This window comes from Globicephala melas, chromosome 4 (assembly GCF_963455315.2).
Source record: "Globicephala melas chromosome 4, mGloMel1.2, whole genome shotgun sequence".
Lineage (NCBI taxonomy): Eukaryota > Metazoa > Chordata > Mammalia > Artiodactyla > Delphinidae > Globicephala > Globicephala melas.
Window position 1 is genome coordinate 13,223,041 of NC_083317.1, and position 20,770 is coordinate 13,243,810.

General features: G+C 45.7%; 1 protein-coding gene across 3 annotated transcripts in view; it reads left to right on the forward strand.

Annotated features, from left to right (window-relative positions):
- Positions 1 to 3,507: 3,507 nt before the first annotated feature.
- Positions 3,508 to 20,770, forward strand: part of TIAM1 (TIAM Rac1 associated GEF 1) — a 397,588-nt gene continuing 380,325 nt past the window's right edge. For all 3 annotated transcript variants that reach the window (XM_030880742.2, XM_060297858.1, XM_060297860.1), the window contains exon 1: positions 3,508 to 3,669. The gene's annotated coding sequence lies outside the window, so the exon portion shown is untranslated. The remainder of the gene's footprint in view (positions 3,670 to 20,770) is intronic.

A 20,770-nucleotide genomic window follows, 5' to 3' on the forward strand; every position in this document is an offset into this window, starting at 1 on the left:
CCTGCCCTCTGGGAGCATCAGTTCGAATGGAAGGTGGAGGTAGAAACAGAGGCTGCTGCAGGGCTGCCTAGAGAGGAGGGTGTGGGCTTATCTTTGTGGTTTAGATATGGGGAGATAGTGAGAAAGGCCATTTTCTGTGACTTAGCTATGACCATATTTAGTGAGGCTTTCAGTAAGTGATGGGGAAGAAAATGTTGACTTGTAGTTGAAATTAGGGTCATGAACTAGAAATATAACTTCTGTGGGTTCTTTTATCCTAAACCCTTAATTCTACCCTTAAAACTCCACTTTTTAAAAATTTTTTATTGCCACTGCTGTGTTCTTTTGAGATGTCAACGGTGCCCTCAGGAGATGGGACGCCAGATGGCATTTGTCTGTGTTTTAATCAAAACACCCCATTCTCTTCGACATGGTGTGAAGCAGCAGCATTCTGTGCTGAGCAGAGAGACAAGAAACAGTACAGATACCTGTAATAGCTTTTCTGATTTCAAGGGCAAGAAATGTACCCAAAGGCTAGGTCAGCCTAATTTCATTAACTTCAGTGGTGACACCATTATTGTGGGAACAAACCCTCCCATAGTCAGCCCTGAGCAGATTCCGAGAGGCAAAGTCCTAATGTGTTGATATAGGTGGGGCTGAGGGACAGAACGATTGACGAAAAGCCCCAAATGGTGGTTTCCTATGTATCCATCTCCCCTTTATGGGCAGGGCTAAGCATTTCTCTTCTACTGTCTCCTTCATGGTTTTCAACCACTTAATGAAATGTTATTATCCAATTTAAAAAATTAGGAAACTGTGGGTCAGAGAGTTTAGTTCACTTAGCTAAGCCCAATAGCTAACTTATATGAGTGCATACTGTGTGCTGTGCGACTTCTTTTTAATCCCTTCAACATCCTTGTGGATTAGGTGGTATCACTCCTGTTTTACAGAATGAAAAAGCGAGGCTTACAAAAGATTAAATAACTTGCACAAGGCTCTGGAGGTGGAAAGCGGTGGAGCTTGGATTCAAACCAGCCAGTGTAACTCCAGTTTTTCCTCTCCACCGCTTTTCCGATTTCTTAGGAGCAGAAAGAGCTATGCCCAAGGCAATCAGATGGCCACTCTGAGGACTCATCTGAAGCTGTCTTGCAACCATGTTACCTCCTTAACAGGAGGGCCATGATGGCAGTAGACCTCAGTGAGGCAGAGAAGAAATAATTTTGGGGGGGAGGGGAGTTACAAGTGACAGATACTCATTATATTATTTAAATATAATTTCAGCTGCTGTACCAGAAACCCAAGTATCAGAGGCATAATAAAACAAAGATTGCTTTCTCTGACATGCAATAGTCTTGGTGTTGGCGCATGTGTGTGTGTTTCTCATATATATATTCCCCTTCCAAGATGGTGGCTTGTAATAGGTTAAGAAATTGCTCTTTCTCCTGGGATGGAAAACTTCACAAAGGAATGACTCTCCATTGAGAAGTCTGGGCAAGGTCTTGGCTGAGATGAGGTCTTTCTTTGAAAGTGTGTCTTTTGGAAAATCTCTCAAACTTCACTCAACATTCTTGCAATACCCATTATGGGACCTGGTGGACATATCACTCTGAGATCTACTATCCTAACCATTCTTCTCAAACTGATGTTTTAGAAACATTTCGGATCTTTAAAGCTCTTGCTTCTTTTTTTTGCGCCTCTATAATTCATTGATAAGTATTTTTGAGAGCCCCAAATGTGCCAGGTACGGTGATAGGCACTGGGATACAGCAGAGAGCAAGGTAGCTGAGAATCTGGATCCAGTGAAGTGCTGTGCTGGTGGAGGAGACCATAATTAACTGGCAATTTCAGCCTCCTTTAATACAGGGGTTGGTGGGAGGACTGGGGGTAGGAGATATGGGTGCCTGACCTTAACTGGATTCGGCAGGTTTCCAGTATCTACAAGACCGTATGCTGCAGTTGGAGTTCAGCAAAAGTCTGCTGCATGGATGCACTGGCTGTTAAGCTAGGATCTGGAGAATGGGTGGGAATTAGTCAAGTGAAGGGAAAGTGTGAGGGTGGGGTGGGGAGTGGGGCGGGCTCTGCGCAAAAGGAGGAGACCCAGAAGGGAGAGAGCACAATGAGATTTTTCTGTTTAGAAGGATGATTTTGCCAAGTGGAAAGTGTGGAGAGTAGATTTCAGGAGGCAAGGCCCGGGGTGGAAAGAGATGGGAGACCTTTGATGCGGTTGGGGGAGAAAGCATTGGGGAAGACGGCGTGGATTTAGGAGGAGGCTAGAAGAGATGGGAGAAGGAGGAGGGAAGAGAAGTCAAGGATGACTTCCAGTGTTCCAGTTGAGTTTTATGCTCTAGGACACAGGCATTTCTTTTTGCGGATTCTTTTTGTTTTCAGCCAGATAACCTCAGGGGCACAGGCCTCCCCCCTCCCTCAGGGCGACTGGGTCCACTGAATCAGGTTGTAGTGAATATTCACCCCAGCCTTTGTTCTTAATGGTGGTGTCCAAAGCTCTTAAGGCGAGGAGGAAGCACTGACGGGTGTGGGGAAGAGATTTCGTTAGCGTCTCTACTGCCGGAGTCCGGGTTTCCTCTTCCTCACAATCTCCCCAAAGGTAAATGGCAAACATCGTTTCCGGATTTTACAGAAGAGACCAGGAGGCAGGTCTGTGTGAATTTAGCCCGAGTCGCATACTGCTCAATAGGTGAATGTGAGCCTGTGATTTCAAGTGTACTTGCTGGGCAAGATGAGTCAACCCGGTGAGTCCTGGACTCCCCAGGATTCGGTTAAGCCCACCGTGCCCTACCTGGAGCTTGGTTAGCGTCTAACACCTCCCAGCATCCACAGGAAGAAAACCTTAGGGTTTTTTCTTCTCGTCCAAAAGTTCCTGTCTCCCCCTAGAGTCAGGCACACGCCTCCCAAGCCAGACCACGTGTCGCAGGTACAACGTTTTTTGGCTCTTCCCCTCCCCCCGTTCCGTTCTTCTTTCCTCTCCGCCTTAGGTGGCAGGAAAATCCTTTACCTCGGACCAATCCCACTGATACCGAGCCGCGCGCGCGCGCGCGCGCCAACTCGAGCTCCTTCTCTCTACGTCATTGGCCACCTCCACCTATGCACAGTGACAGGCAGCTTCGCGGACCTATTGCGGGAGGAGGCGGAGGCCGCTCGGCCCTCCCAGAGCTGCTTTGTTAGGGGCTTCCTCGCTGTTCCCCAGCCGCCGCGCCTCCGCTGCCTTCCCCTGCTCTCCCCAAGCCGCGCCGCCGGAGCCTAGTGGGAAGGCAATCCCGGCGTGCGTGGCGGGGGAACCTCTCCGGCCGCGTGCCGCGGGCGGGGATGCAGCCCGGGTGCCCAGCGTGCGCCTGTTGTCACTCTCCAGCCCAACTCCGAACGCCCCGCTCCTGTGTCCGCCGTCTCTGATTGGCTGTCCGGAGGCGGAGCGATTGTCAGGCGGACCAATCGGAACTCGGTTTCCCACGGGCTTCCACGGACCCGCCCCCTAGGCGGCTGGCGGAGGCACCCTGACAGCTCCCATTGGCAGACTGGCTAAGGGGCCGAAGCGAGGCCGGGCAGAGCAGCGCCGCCGCCGTCGGGCGCGCAGCTCTGCAGCGCCGCGAACGCCTCTGTGTCCGCAGCCCCCGGAGCCCCGCGGCCCCGCATTGTCCCTGGCCCCCTGGCGGAGATCCGGGACGAACGTCGCGGGTGAGTACCGCGAGCCTGGGGAGTGCCGGCCGGCCGGCTGGAGCCGCCCCGAGGGACGGCAGTGAGGACGCCCGGAGCCTCTCTGCCCGTGACGGGCACGTCCTGACCCCAGTCTCCGGCACATTGGGGCTCCCGGCGGGTCCTAGCTCCCCCCGATTGGGCTTTACTCGTATTGTTTTGGCGATCCCACACTTGGGAGGTGGGGAGCTGGCGAGGGGAGGCAAGGGGAGACATCCTTCGCTCGAGGGAGCAGTCAGGAGGGAGACGAGCCAGTGGCTCCCAGGTGAGGTGCCTGGCGCCGAATGGAAGTGACAGTGTCCAGGCGTTGGCATTCGGTCTTCCCGGCAGCAGGAGGTCAGCGTTGACCTGCGGCGGCGGCGGCACTTTGTATTTGTCGGCTGATTTTTATCAACTTCGGGGAGGGCGTGCGTGTGCTTGCGTGTGTCTCTCTGTGTGTGTCTCCGTCCCTGACTTGGGCACCTCCAGGCCTGGGTTTTCGGCGACGCTGACTGGGCGGTCACCTTGGCTATCCGTGTCACGCTCGGGACCCGACTCACGGGGCGGAGAGCCTGGGGGTTGGCACACAGGGCCGGGGACCCGCCGCAGACCTGGGAGGGGACATTTAAAGCGGCCTCCTGCGCGAGCGCAGACAATGACTCGTCCGGGCGCGGGATCCTGGGGGCTGTGCGTCGGGTCCCCGCGCCGGATCGCCGTCCCGCCTAGCTCTCTTGCAGGCTCGGCCGCTCGGATGCTGCTGCGCTGCGCCGCTCCGCTCATCGCCCAGCTGGGGACCCGCGTGGGGCCCGCTTTTGTTTACAGACCTCGCCATTGGGCGAGAGCTGCGCGCTGCGCTCCCCCGGCTACCGCCGCGAGCCCCCCTCCGAGCTGGGAGAAGTTGGTGCATGCTGTCAGGTGACGCCCCCTCCCCGGGCCTCCTGGCGAGATGCTGCGGGGAATAGACGCCCAGACGGCGCCTTCGTGCCCAGTCCCCGCTGCGCACTGCATTCCCAGGCTCCCTACACCCAGAGGCCCTCTCGCATTGGCGGCCGTCGGGGCGCTGACTAAGCCACGCTCACCTCCCTTCCAGTGGCATCCTCTGGGCTCGTTCCCAAGCCGGTCCAGGTGGATTCCGAGTCTGCCTTTTCCTGCGTGTTAGCAAGTCTTGAAGGACGCGCGCGAGCCCTTGGGGACGCTGGCCAATCCGTGCCCGTTTCAGTGGTACCCACGCAGCCCCGCGGAGCAGCTGTGGGGCATTCTTCACTCAGAACGGATCGGGTTACCCGCGCGTGCTGACTTGGCGTCCACTTTGTTTGAGCTGGAACAGAGGTTGAGAGCCTGGGCGCTGAGGTCAAAAACCCTGCTTCCAGTGCCTGCTCAGCGTCACTCACGAGCTGGGTGATCTGTTCCAGACCGAGCTACTTAATCGCCCTGCGTCTCAGTTTCTGGGTCTGTAAAGTGGGGATAATGTGTATCCCTATTTGTGGGAGTGGGAGTGGGAGTTAAACGACAATATAAATCAACTGGCGCAGTGACTGCTACGTACGAAACACTGGAACAATGTTTCCCTGTTAGAGGGAATCTGTTGCAGAGGATGGCCCCTTGTCTCTTCCCCTTTCTGCAGTTTTCCATTTTCCCAACTCCTATTTTATTTTAAAAAGCATGAGGGATTGCTGTTTTCAGCTTCAAACAGGGCTTGTTTTACTTGCTCTTAGGTTTCACTCTACTTATCTAATCGCTTACAGCTCTTTTCTTTTGTATTTGAATTTCCATTAGGTTTTAGTTTCTTCTTCCTTCCTTCTTCCTTAAGGCTCTGCTGAGACCCAGGCCTGGGTTTGGAGGAGGAAACCTTGTCCAGGTGGGAAGTGGTTGCCGCTGAACCAATGGCCGCTGTGCAAAGTGAATAATACCCGGATGGAGGGAGGTTTGAACAAAGAGATACCTGGAGGCTGGGAGGGAGTACTTCCTGGTAGAAGTGAAATTTGAGCTGTGTCTTGTAGCAGAAGTTTGGTAAATCGCTGGTTTCTAGAATATGCTCTTTTGTACCCCACCGTAAAACTCCGCCAGGGAGGTTGTCTTGTAGTGGTAAACACCGAAGTTCCTGGGTAATTATCTTTGAATAGAAGAGAAATATACCTTAGAAGGAGGCTGTTGTCTAACTAGGGAAAGTAGAAGAGGAGAATTGATTTCATTGAATATCTTCAAAATGCTGTCAATGTGTTTTGACTTGTTTTTCCTTTGCTCCATCAGCACTGCTGATTTCCTTCAGGCAAAGAGAGAAGCCAGTTTCAGACAGGAAAAAACGAAAACAAGAAAAGCCCCTCCGTAACCTATAATCAGATGAATAAATAGTTTGAAAAAGACCATCTCAGGCTTGGCTACAGAATAAGGTACTGAAAAAAAATGCTTCTCGTTACAACACCCTTTTGCCTGTTGGAGCAAATTATTGAGTTGGGTCAATAACACCTCATTGAACGTAGATCCCAGGGGCCTTTACTGACCAAAACAAGCAAACAAACAAACAAGAAGTAGGTGAGGGACTTGCAGTTTGTCCAGTGGGAGATAAGCCCACAGGGAATGTTCCCCGTACCCTCTGCTCCCCTGGGCCTACCTCAGTCACCCCAAGTGGAGGCTCCTCATACAAGCCACGGGGTCACTAGCATTATTGCTGGATGCCGGTGGATAAACGTGATAACCTATTTATTTAAAATCCCAGTCGCAGGGCTTCCCTGGTGGCACAGTGGTTGAGAATCTGCCTGCCAATGCAGGGGACACGGGTTCGAGCCCTGGTCTGGGAAGATCCCACATGCCTCGGAGCAACTAGGCCCGTGAGCCACAACTACTGAGCCTGCGTGTCTGGAGCCTGTGCTCCGCAACAAGAGAGGCCGCGATGGTGAGAAGCCCGCGCACCGCAGTGAAGAGTGGCCCCCGCTTGCCGCAACTAGAGAAAGCCCTCGAACAGAAACAAAAGACCCAACACAGCCAAAAATAAATAAATTAATTAATAAAAAGATAAAATAAAATCCCAGTCGCAGAAATGATTCTGATCCTTCCTGCACTTGTTCTGGGAATTCTCTGGCCCTTAGGGATGCTTGAAGGCAGCTTTGCCCCCTGCTGCTGCCTGGGGATCAAATCAGTTGGGGGCCTGGACTTAAAAGGGAGCACGTGGTCAGGAAATCTCATTAGCCGACCATTTAACTGCACTCTAATGCACATCCAAAGAGCTAGGACAAAGACTTCCTCTCCTTTTCCCCTGCAGTTGTCTCTCCCAGGTCCCCACTCCTCCCCCCTCCCCGTCTAAGACCAGAAAGAAGACTTGGTGCTGGCCTGTCTCCCCCATGTTCCGCACCAAATTCCTGGAGTTCTGGCGAGTGGTCAGTACCCCGGACGTTCTGGAGCGCCTGGGCGGAAATTTCTCCCCAAAGCTTTGCTGAGGGCCTGCTAGGTGCGCGTGGTAACACCTCTCCTTTCCCTTCCGCAATGCAAGGAGGTTACTTACTGCCTGAAGGAGACGCGTATTGTGAGACAGCACTTTAATAGATGCGAACTTCAAGCCTATGCTTTCCCAAATGAGGAATGCAGGTAAGAGCGTGGGAATCACATCCAAGCCTTGCCTAGAAGCCGGTGATGGCAGGGAGCTTCTGCCTGAGTCAGGTGGCTTGAGGGTGAGAAGGTAGAGAGAGAATTTGGTTCCTGTGGGCAGTGTACAGAGGGTCCTGTGGAATTCCTGAATCCCTAGGTGCAGGCCTGTGGATGAGAAAGAGGCTTATTTTCACTGTGTCCAGTCATTTGGACTCCTGTGTCTAAAACAGTGTTTCACTGGGGATGTGTGTGTGTTTATACATATATGTATATATACATATTCATTTTCCTTTCTAAATTAAGCAAATGGGTAGAGTGTATGTTTCCATGTCCCCCTTCTTTCCCGCCCCCCGTCACTATGGGACCAGAAGAAACAGATTTGCAAGGCCCCCAGCCAAATTCTTCTGTTTTTCACAATTCTAAACTTCAGGTCACTTCATCTCTAAATATTTAGTTTTATATAATAATTCCTGTGTTTTTTAAAAAAACTATCATCATTGTAGGCCAAATCCCTTATTTAAATTTCTTTGTTTTAATTAAATAAAGGAGGCATTCAAAAAATAAAGCAATACTCAGCCAGGAACAAAGTTTTTGGAAAATAAAACAATGCTCTAGTGTAAAAGGTACAAAATATTAATAGTTAGGTAGTTAGGTGGGTTTTCCCCTTCCATCCCCTTCCCACCCTCCACACCCCTCTAGCCTAAGACTTTCATTGTTCCTGTGGTCTCCAGGGACCTCATTAAGACATTCACAAAGGCCTAGACTGTGGGTATGGAGCGATTCCTCCTGGACTCGTGTGAGATTCTTCTAGAAGACCTTGGAGCTCTTGCTAGGTGGAGAGAGATTCTTCCCTCGTTGGGCCGAGGCTGAGCTCAGAGCCTTGCGTTTGGCTGCAAGTGGGGTCTCAGTTCACTGAAATAGCAGCAAAAAAAAAACCAACCTGGCACAATATAAGAGCCAATCAATTGTGTGCATCCAAAGGGTGCTGAACAAAGAGTGATGGTTCAGTGAAGAGCCACGTGGGAGGGAAGGTGCTTTCAGTTGAGCGCATCCTCAGTTTCTGAATGGGCCAAGGCCCTTTGAGCCTTGGTGCTGTCGCAGAGTTTCTTTCCATAAAGGGAGACTTGGATGTAGCATTTTGGAGCCAAGCAAGAAGGTACCGCGTGTGTTCTGGCTCGGGCCACTTTGAATTCATGAAGGAGGAGAAATGAAAGGGAGGAGGAAAGTGTCTTTGGTTAAAAAATGAAACAAAACAGTATCCCCCTGCATTATTTAATTCCAGCTTCTACAGAAGGATTTTCTTAAAGACCAAAGGATGAGTATAGAGGTGAGTGTACAGGTGTGTGAGGAGATGCGTGATTGGGAGACAGTGGACCTGGGACCAAGCTTGGCTTGGGGTGGGCGGGGAGTGGATGGGGGATAGGCGAAGGAGATTCAGTTGCTTGTCCTTAAAAACCCCAAACACAGTTCTCTGTGGCTGTGGAGGAGACAGGATACCCTGCCTAACCGCCCTCCTCCTGGGCCAGGAGATGCTCACCTCGTAAACACAGACCCATTCTAGTTCCGGCTCCTGGCTTCCTCTGCCCTCTGCGGAGGGGATAATGAGCCCTGGAAAGTCACCAGGTCAACTCTGGGGGACGGGAAGTCAGGGGGGTCCTGGGTTTGGGAATCCTCCCTGTGGAGCTGTCAGGACCACGGAAGTGGAGTGGATGGGGTTTTCCGCTTGCTTTTCAGAAGAGAAGGTGGGCCTCAGGTCTGCAGGTTGAATCTGAAGGGCCCTCCGGAGGGGGTCTGCTTTGCCTCCCCTTTCCCCCAGCCACGTGGGTGGCCCCCTGGGTCTTTGCGGGAGAGATTCCAGCCCAAAGCCTGACCATCCCAGAGTTTCTCAGATCCTGGGGACAAGATCTCTTATAACCCAACTGCATCTCCTGCGCAGGGCACAGAGCGCTTGGCCGCGTTCTGGGCAAAAGAAGATTTTGAGCAGGAATATCTAGGAGAGTCAGGAACTCATTAGCTCGTTCCCACTTGATTTGGGGGCAGTGTTTTAGAGGTTCAGAACTGTGGTTTATTCTCGCCATGACATTCAGATGTGCATTTTGGTTTTTCTGGACTTAACAGGAGCCTGTCCTAACTACTGAGCTAATGTGTTAGTTTTGGTCTCTTTTGCAAAATGTTCATCTTTTTTTTGGCTGCACGGCGTGGCTAGTGGGATCTTAGTTCCCTGACCAGGGATTGAACCCGGGTCCTCGGCAGTGAAAGTGTCGAGTCCTAACCCCTGGACCACCAATTCCCCAAAATGTGCACCTTGATCTCCTCACACACACACAAGGATATCCATGGAGAGTGGGAATGTGGGGGGCAAGTTCTTTATCGTGCTGTAGCCCCCTGGGTTCTGATAACCATGGAGTCCCTTTCCATACCTGTAAGGCCCCTAGATCTCTGGGGTACCCTGGTCACTCCTGGTCATGCCTGTTGCCTGGCTTCATGACTAATTCTACCATCTGACAGGCAGTTTGGCTGCCTGGAATCTTGAGTTCCAAGTGTCAGAATTGTAACGCTGATTATGTTTAAGTAACTGTGTAGTATACTTTCCCAGTTGGGAAATCCTGCTGTGTCCTGAAAAAGTCTTTGGATCCAAAAGTTGTTAGGACTTTTGAATATTCTTGCCATGGTGAAGCTCTGACCTTATGACGCTTCGTAACTGCCACAGAGAGGGTAGGGGCTCTGTATGTTTTTCTTGTTCTCTTAAGGATCTAACATACATTTCCAAACTGCCTAACTAGGGATGCAGTCCTTGTCTATGAAACTTGAGTCAATTTTGCTGTAATATATTGAAATCACAGTTTCACTCAGGGATGATGACCCACTTCAGTATTTTTCCTGACGTCAAGTATATTCTTATTTCACGTGGATTCTTCAACTCAAGTAATGCCAAGTTTGATTTGTTTCTGAAAATGATGTGCAAAGTAATGATTCCATGTAGTATTAACAAACTAATAGGATAGATGAGCTTGTCGTGAAGAACATGTTCTGTCCCCATTTTGTTTTTTTTTCCGCCCACTCCTGTACTCTCCAGAAATAATCACTTTTGTTCATTTTTGTTTTTAGTTCTACAGGTTGTCTTTATATCACTAAATAATCTGTTTATGCCACTTTTATTTATTGACTTCCTGTTATGATAAATGACAATTTAGCTTACTTATTGCTTCTTATTTCCTTTATCCTCCAGATTTTTATGATTATATTTATAGTTCAATCTTTGTTACTTATATGGACTCATTTAGTTCCATCAACCAATGACAGGGACTCTTACCTCCTTCCCCTTTGTAAAATGAGAATATCAGTGTCCTGACCTATCTTTCCTCTCCCCTTCCCTTCCTGTTACACCTACAGCTTCTGTCAGATGTCAGGGTTGGTGAGATTGTGTTCTATAAGCACGACGAAGTCTTCTGTGCCTTGTCTATTTTTCGTTTTGATAATGGCTTTATTAAGATATGATTTACATACTATGCAATTCAGTTCTTTAAAGTGTACAGTTCAGTGGGTTTTGGTATATTTACAGAGTTTAGCAGCCACGACTATAATCAATTTTAGAACATTTTCATCAACTCCAAAGGAAACCCACATCCGTTATCACTTGCTTCCCTTCCATACCCATCCCGCCAGCCTCCAGTAACCACTAATCTATATTCCGTCTCTGTAGATTTGCCTACTCTGGACATTACATATAAATGGAATCATATAATATGTGGTCTTTTGTGACTATCTTCTATCAGCATAATGTTTTCAAGGGTCTTCCGTGTTGTGGCATGTCAGTACTTCATTACTTTTTATTGATGAACAGTATTTCATTATATGGATATACCACATTTTATTTATATTCATTCATCAGTTGATGGGCATTTGGGTTATTTCCACCTGTTGACTATTGTGAATAGTTGCTGCTGTAAACGTTAGTGTACAAATATTTGTTTGAATACTTGTTTTAAATTCTTTTTGGTATATACCTAGGAGTGGAATTGCTGGGTCATATGGTAATTCTATGTTTAAACTTCTGAGGAACTGCTAGATTGTTTTCCAAAGTGACTGTACCATCTTACATTCCCACTAGCAGTGAATGAAGATTCCAGTTTCTCCATATCCTTGCATTTATTATTACCTGTTTTTTTGTTTGTGGTCATCCTAGTGGGTGATAGGAGCTATCTCCTTTCGGTTTTGATTTGCATTTCCCTGGTACCTAATAATGTTGAGCATCTTTTCATGTGCTCGTTGGCTAATTGTGTATTTTCTTTGGATAAATGTCTGTTCAGACCCTTTGTTCATTTTAAAATTTGGTTTCTGTCTCTTAAATTGTGAGGATTCTTTGCATATTCTAGATATAAGTTCCTTGTCAGATATATGATTTGCAAACATTTTCTTCATTCTGTAGATAATCATTTCACTTTTCTGATGGCATCCTTTACATACTGTTTGCTTTTGAAAAGCTGAAGAGCAATAAAGGTGTTTGCTTAGTTATGACTGTCAATAACTGTCAACTTTGCACTCCATAGCCAGGCTATACTAGTTTCATATTTTCTATAGCTATACTGGCATGACTTAAGTTATAGATTGAGAAAAGAAGCACTGGAGAGACATTATATTTTAAATCTCTGATTTCACATTAAAAAAAAGAGCAATACTTTGTTTACTTTAAAAACTGTGTGAATGACTGAGTTATTTAATTTATTTACCAAAGCTGCGGAAGGGTATATTTCCAAGGTAACTTGAAAGGGAGCTGTCTTTGGATATCAGCTTTTGGGTGATAAATTTTTTTTGTTGGTTGAAATATTTTTTATTATGTTATGTTAGGACAGGTGTTCTTAACTGGGGCCAATTTTGCTCACCAGGCAACATTTGGAAATGTCTGGAGATATTTTTGTTTGTTCTACTGGAGAAGTACCTAGCATCTGCCTAGAAGCAAGGAGATACCTGGCATCTGGTACAGGCCAGGTATGTTGCTAACATCCAGCAATGCATGGGGCAGTTCCCCAGGCGAAGAATTATCTGGTCCATAGTCAGTGGTGCTGAGGTTGGGAAACCCTGCATTCAAAAGACACAAATACTGTTAGAGATCTGCCTATTTAAGTTTTTTTACATAGAAAAGGAGCTTATGTTTTGTAGATATTTGGAAGCTAGCTATCTTGAGGCATCAGATTATTTTGGTTATTTTAAACACTCTGGTTATTATTTTAGCTGGAATTAAATTAATAAAGTGTCTTTCTTTTTTCAGACAGAGTTCTAAAAAATTGGATAATAATTTCAGGCGTTTTGGGCTTCTCAGTGCATGACTAAGTTCCAGTATTTAAAGGCTTCCGGATGTTGCTAATAACTGTTCCCTGAATTCTGCTCTGGTCCCTGTTATGGGAGGGAAAAATATTTGCAGGCTGATAATTATAATGTTCCTCTTCTTAAGCAGTTTGTGGAGCATGAAAAATAGTTTTAGAAAAAATGTTCCAAGTGCAGCGCAAGATCTACTGTGAGGTTTTAGAAAAAGTCTTATGAATGTGGGAATAATTATCTCACCTTGAAACCTCTGATTAGAAATTATTTCAATTCTACCGTTATGCCACTGGAACTTTAACATTTCATTGTCATTAAAAAAAATAAGCCTCATAACTATGGTTTTCACTTAACCTAAACAATTTAACAATCTAATTGTTTTAAAATTGATTGAAAAAATGAATCCTGTGGTTTTTTTCCTTATTTTTTCCTTCGCTTCTTTGACAGTTAATTGCTTTAATTTGGGGATCAATGCCTTGAATGCCTGCAACTTTGGTCCTGTGACCGCTCACCAGTTGGATCAAAGCATTTAAATTACCTTAAAGAAAAAGGTTTGTGGGAGCCTGTGGCATGATTTCAGCTCAGTTCAAGTAAGAGAACCCAAATGACCTTCTCTTTCTTGGAGGAAATAGGGTCAAAAGCAGATGGACTTTTTTGGTAGGTGTTGCAGATTAGTTGAGGACCTCGGAGTCTTTAGAGGTGCAAGGGAACGGCCTGTTCTTTAAACCAGGACTAGTTAATGTAGCTTATTTGAGTGAGAAGGGCTAAAATTATTCCTCACAGATAGCCTCTGAATTTTAATTGCAGTAATTTGTGTCTTTTTAGCCCGTGATACAGCAGTTCTGAATCCCATCTAAGTTATGAAAAGTGAATTTATAGGCCTGCTAGCAACTAGCAATTGGCCATGTGTAACGTCTGGACATTATTACAGCATATGGACCCAGCTCCTCCAACATTCTGGGGCCCAGCCACAGCTAAGACAGCCAAGGGTTATACGTGCAGGTCTATACATACAGCTCTTTGGGGAGACTGGTACCAAGGGCAAGAAGGTATGGTCTTGGTTGCTGTGTTATGGTTGCTAGAAAACCATAATTTGGGAAAAAAGGGAACTCTCATAAGGAGTTAGTAACGTACCTTAAATATTAAGGTTTCCATCATGGAAAAGTTATTTGGTGGAATTCTGAAATGGACAGCTTAATTAGGACATGAGTCAAGTTTGATAGTTTAATGCCCTGAGTATTTCATCTAACTTAAGGATGCTGTGAGAGTCATGTTTTTGAATTTCCTCCTTTAGTTTGAATAAAATCTCTCTGGCCTCTTGCAGTGTTAAAATGGTTAATGGCCTTTGATTACCTGGGCTCACCCTTCTCCATTTTTCTCAGACGTTCTGTGGGTTTTTCCTTACACTTTCTTTGTCTGTCCGGATGATTCTTCCCAAATAACTCATCTTCAAAGTTTTTTTTTCTTTAATTATAAAGTATTTCTCTTAAATACATCAGATACCAATAGTAAATATAGCCAAATAGCAACAACGAATGTCTTTTAGTGTTGAAGGTAAGTGCAAATCTTATTTTCCTAGGCATAATTTTCTCTAACTGAAAGACTTTACAATCAGTACGGGTTAATAGTATAATCAGAAAAAAATTGCATTAATTACATACACATTCATCTTTGGGTAGGTGACAAGTAGTAGAAACTTAATCTCCCAATTTTTTTTTTTTTTTGTAATCCACTTACACATGGGGATTAATAGCGAAGTGTCTTCTCAAAAGTTAGGATTTCGGGAAGAATAAAGACTGTGGATTCTGGCCCTGGAAAGAACAAAGATGAGAAAGCCCGTGGGGGCAGCCAAGAATCCCAGGGATTAAATATCAATGGAAGGATTAGCCCCATTGTTGACTGATCCTATCAGGATAGGATTGAACCCAGACCCTCCATCATCAAAGAGTTGTTGACCTTCGAGGGTTGACTGCATCCCTGTCTTTATGCTCCTTTCCCCTTGGACAGTAGTCTTACATCCACAGTTCCAGTCACAGTTGTGCCTCATGACCTCAGTTTTTCTCTAGGATTGCTTTCTTGTTCATGAACTAGCCCATCTTCTCTGAAGGTCCTAAAGCACTGATGATTTTCAAGTCAAACTTAATTCATGTTTGTGCAGGCGCTGCTAGTAAAAGTTGCCTCAAACTGGATGACCTAAGGCAATAGACATTTATTCTCTCATAGTGCTGGATGTTCAAAATCAAGATGTTGGCAAGGCCATGTTCTCTCCAGAGGTTCCAGGGTAGAATCTTTCCTTGCCTTTTTCAGCTTCTGCAGGCCGTTGGCATTCCTGAGCTTGTGACATCACTCCAATCTCAGCCTCCTTCTTCACACGGCCATCTTCTCTTGTGGCTGTGTGTCTGTTTCTAAATCTCTTCCTCTCTCTATTAAGATACAAATTATTGGATGTAGGACGCATCCTATATGACCTCATCTTAACTTGACTATGTCTGCAAAGACCCAATTTCCAAATAAGGTCATAGTCATAGTTACTACAGGTTAGGGCTTAAACATATCTTTTTGGGGGACACAGTTTAACCCACAAGGATGTCCAACCACTCCATTAGACTGCCGTTAAAATCACTTAAGAACATGTAATATGGGTGTGTACTTACTGCTGAGAAATGTGACTTTCCTAAAGCTTAGCTCTGATATGTCACCATGTGTTTTAAGCTTTCAAAGACTCTATCTAGTCCTTTGGTCCCAGCCCTGCTTTCCCATTTTATCTCTCAGGCCTCCTTTCTCAAATACTTAGAGCCAGTGAAACAGGAGTCCTGTTTGCCCTGGGATGTATCCTATTCTCATTTTTTTGCATGCATTGTGTCTAGATCTGGACTGTTCCTATCTTTGCTTGCCCTTCTTCCAGGTCTGGTTGAAATCAGCCATCCTTATGCCATTTCCTTGATGTTCTAGTGTTTAATGGTTCTTTTATTTTATTTAATTTATTTATTTATTTTTGGCTGTGCCACGCGGCTTGCAGGATCTTAATTCCCTGACCAGGGATCGAACTCGGGCCCCTGCAGTGAAAGTGCTGAGTCCTAACCACTGGACCATCAGGGAATTCCCTAATGTCTCTTTTAGGTGTGTTATCATAGTCTGCGTCTCTGTGAACACTTCTCCTAGGCTGCAAACTTTTTTTTTTTTTCTCCTGGAAAGTCTTCTCAAAAGTTTGTCATTTGGATTTCACAATCACTTCAAGAGAGGTCCTACTAAGCGCACTCTATGGTCAAGAAAAATCGTGGCTTGGAAGGTTCACAATTAGCCCAAAGAAACCAAGTGGAGAGGCCCAGCTGGAAATCTCACTAAATCTTCGGGCACCAAATGGCAAGTGATTACCATGGTATTGCAGATTACAGGTCATCATACGCTCCCAATAGACATTGAAGAGAAGCCCCAAAGACAGAACAGTTACCCAGTTTACCTGGGAAGATTTGTGGATTCTGGGATCCCCAGAGGGGACATGAAAATGGGGTTGACCCTAGACTGCAGACTTTTTGAGGGCAGGGTCTCAGCCAAATTGATCTTGGTTTTGCCCATGGCGCCCCTGTGGAGGAGCTCGATATAGGTTAGGATACACTTGCCCCCAGCTTACAACATCCGCTATCAGGATATATGCATGGTGCTCTGGTCTTTGCCAAGACGGTGGGCTCTGCAAGGTGGCAGCTAAGGGATGAGAAGCCTAAGGCGGTAAAGGCTGTACTCAGGAGAGACTAGGCACAGGCATATTCCCTAAGGACCCACTGGCAAGGACCCACTGGCAAGAAGGTGTCTTAGTTGCTGGTGAGCAGTCTTCAGCCAGGATGAAGCTGATGCTGTAGCAAGAGTGAAAACTAGGCAGCATGCATTCTGAGGGGGAAGATGGGTGGGTGGGTGTCTTAGTTCGAGTTGCTGTAATGAAACAGCATAGGCTGGGTGAATTAAACAGCAGACATTTACTTCTCACAGTTCTGGAGGCTGGAAGTCCTGAGATCAGGGTACCTGAATGGTCAGGTTCTTGGGGAGAGCCCTCTTCCTGGTTGTGGCTTCAACAACCTTTAAAGATGGTTGGCCTTCAACAATGGCCTTTCCTTGTTGCATGCACACACAGAGAATTCTTCTCTTGTCTTCTTTTTATAAGGACATTATATTTCGTCATGGGGGCTCCACCATCATGACCGGATCTAAATCTAATTACCTCTCCAAATTGCACTCCCCCCATCACAGTGGGGATTAGGGCTTCACCATGTGAGTTTTTAGAGGATACAAATATTCGGTCCATAGCGGTGAGCAAGCATCCAGGCACACAGTTTGGAACCCACGGATAAACAGGAACCAGAAAACAAAAAGTACGAGAGCATTGCACCAATATGTCTTTAATTCTGAGGTGAGCTGTTCCATACCTGGACTTTGTTAAGGGTCATGGGGGCTCGGGGCTAAGCAGCCCAGGACCTAGACTGCAGATGGATGGGGGAGGAATTTATACCTGGATAGTGAAATTCTCTGTGCAGAAAATAATGGAAGAGCCTGAGGGTGGAAGTGAGGGATGGGGGCTGGTAGAAACAGCAGGAGGTGGAGTCCTGTGCCTGCAGGACTGTGGCTGGGAGGTGAAGGTATCCCACAATATGCAGAGGGACCACATGGTAAAGGGGATCTTCACGGAGGGTGGTCCCTTGATGGGTGACTTGTAGCATGTGGTGGGTGCAGTGTTGAGAGCAGAGCATTAATTGCATGTGACCACAGAGGGACGGATGAAGGCCACTGGCTCTAGAGAAAGTGAATCTCAAATTGCTGGTTGAAATCAGATAAGGGTTCAGGCCTCTGCTTTGGCACTGCCAAACTATTTGCTAGTCGGGGGCAGCAGGAGCTTCTAAAGGAACTTTGTGCTGCACAGATCAGCTGACTCTTTAAAATGTATTTTTATTTGCTGTATGTTTGTTTTAAGAACAATCAAGTACATTTAAAAGGGGCCATTCTCCAACATTGCTGCTATGAGAACACATTGTTGCTTTTGGTATTTCTCTGTTCTTTCTTATCTTTTCCTGCCCTTTTTGCATATTTGTAACTCTTGCATAGATACAGCTTTGTATTTTGTTTCTTTTCGTGGGACACTGCATTATCAACTCCTATAAAGGAGCAACGTGGACAAATGTAAAAAGAACTGTGCTTACACGCAGGTACAGACTACTCGTGGGGATAAACTGATGATGACATTTGTTGATGAAAGTTCTGTTGAGCTGAAAGAATTGGCAAAATGTCTGGACCATTAAGAAAATGGATTCTGTGATTAGTTTTAAAACTAGGCCAAACAACAAGGTCCTACTGTATAGCACAGGGAACTGTACTCAATATCCTGTGATAAACCATAATGGAAAAGGATATGAAAAAGAATATATATATGTATATGTAACTGAATCACTTTGCTGTACAGCAGAAATTAATATAACATTGTAAAATCAACTATACTTCAATAAAATTAAAAAAACTAATGGGAAAAATCTAGACTTCAGAAAAAAGAACAATAATTACAATTCATTGAATCATATCAGATATGTAAAATTTCATAATAATGTAAAACGTAACAAACCTCACTGGTTGCCACTGAAGTTTACTAGGGCACCAGCGTATCTACAAATTGATAAATAAAAAGAAAGAAATCAGCAAAAAAAAAAACCACACAAAACCAACAACCACAACAACAAAAGTAGGCAAACCAACTAGTTTTTCTGCAATCAGATTTGTTAAGTAACATATATCCCTTGGGTTAGTCTTTGTTTTTGACATAGCATCCCTTCCTTAAATGCCTTCTGTCGTTTCAGGTCAGTAGGGAGACCACATAATAATTGTATGGTATCTGTTTCAAGACATTTTCTTTTGAGTTTTATAAAGTAAGTTGGTATTAAACTTTTATCAATTAAGAAAATATAAAAGTAGTGTATATAAAATATAAGCAAGTATGGTTATGTCCATACTTGTTGTTTACGATGGTCACATGTTCCAGTGAGCTAATCACTTACATAACCATCCTCCTGTAATTGAATATTTGTTGTGTTTCTTTTTTTAATCACTATCTTAAGATTCCTTGAAGTTCTTGATGTATACTTTGCTTTTTTCCTTTTTTTTTTTAAACTTGTTTTTCTCAGGCTGAATTCTCAGGATATGGTATTTGTATTAAATATGACATTTAAAAAATGGCTCTTGACTTGAATTACCAAACTGAAACTGTGCACCTCAGACTGGGACTCGCACCCACGTGGCTGGGATTGGAACCTGGCCAAAACCCATGGTCTTCCAACTGACATCACACACCTGGTTTCAGGACTTAATGAAGGTCAGGTTCTTAATGCCCCATCTCAGAAAGAATTCAGTGAGAGACAAAGTGATGGGTAAGAAGCGGATTTATTTAGAGAGAGACACATTCCACAGACAGAGTGTGGGCCATCTCAGAAGGTGAGAAAGGCACCGGGGTACGGGATTGTCAGTTTTTATAGGAGCGGGTAATTTCATAGGCTAATGAGTGGGGGGAGTATTCCAGCTATTTCGGGAAGGGGCGGGGATTTCCAGGAATCGGGCCACCGCCCACTTTTTGATCCTTTTGGTTGGCCTTGGAACTGTCATGGCACCTGTGGGTGTGTCATTTAGCTTGCTGATGTGTTACAGTGAGCGTATACTGAGGCTCAAGGTCTAGTGGAAGTCGACTTGTCCGCCATCTTGGACCCATTTGGCTCTAATCAGTTTATGTCATGTCCTCGGGCTATGTCATTCTTTCAAAGGTTGTGCCCTGCCCCCTTCCCTCCTGTTTCAAAACTGCTTTAAACGTTTTGATCAAAAAAAAAAAAAGTCTTGATCAGTTCATATGTGTGAGTATATTAACGTCACCATGCCTAATCTGCACTGGGTCTTAATTATTTAATTTTATTTTGTTACTGTTAACATAATAATAAAGAATCTCTCTCTTTGCTTTTCAGGTAGACTGCACTTTTTGTGTTTATGATTTTGAACATTGTTTCAAGCTTTTAGAAAACACCATTATTGGCTTATCTCTTAAATCCTTTACATTCTCTGTAGCAAAATAAATAAAATAAAACAAGGAAGAACTTTCTTTGCATTCCTCATCTGGGAGAGAATGAGGTTGAAGCAGAATTGTTCCGAGAGCCTTTCTAGCTTCCAACGTCCCGGTCTTTGGGTTTATGAACCCAAAGTTTAAAAAGTGACTGGGATGCAACATTAAGAGTTCTGATGCCCAGGCTGGTGAAATGGTTGTAGATGACCTGTTGCGGCTAGTTTTTCTTTTGTTTGTTTTTTGTTAATAGAGTTTGGTTTATAGAGCAGTTTTAGTTCATAGCAAAATGGAGCCAAAGTTGAGAGAGTTTCCGTATATCCCCTGTCTCCACACATGCACGGCCTGCCCCACGATCGATGGCCCTCACCAGAGTGCTGCATTGGTTACAATCAACACCGACACATCATTACCTAGAATCCATAGTTTACATCAGGGCTCGCGGGTGGTTGGTGCACGTTCTGAGTGTTTGGATTAATGTGTAGTGACATATAACTACCATTATAGTGTCATATAGTAGTTTCAGTGCCTTAAAAATCCTCTGTGCTCTGCCTGTTCATCTCTCTTTCCCCCCAGCCCCTGGCAACCGCTGATCTTTTTGCCATCTCCGTAGCCTTGCCTTTTCCAGTACGTCATGTATTTGAGTTGTGGCTGGTTTTGAGGACGCTGACATCACTGTTGAGAATCATCCCTCAGGAGTCTTTCCCCACCATTCCCTGCGCTTCTACTGTGATTGCCTCTAGATTGGGATTTTAGAGTTGGAGGGATTGATAAGGTCCTCCCAACTCCAGAATCTTCTCTGTGACACCCTGGCTGGGGAATGTCACGTGAGCCTTTGCTGCCATTGTCATTATGGAGCTGAGAGGAGAACAGAAGACCGAGAGGCAGAGAGGCTGGGTTCCAGCCCTGGCTCTGACTTGCATTAGCTGAGTCACCTGCCCTTTCTGAGGCTGGCCCTTCCATTGTCCCTTTGTGGAGTGATGCCAAGTGATGCCTGCTCCCACGTTGTAGGGTTGACACGAGATACGTGCAGGCTGGCCTTTGTTAACACCAAAGGAAGGTACAAAAGGCAGTCGGCAGAGGCTGATGCTGGGCAGCCTGGTCCTTGGTTGAGCCAGTGAATCGTTA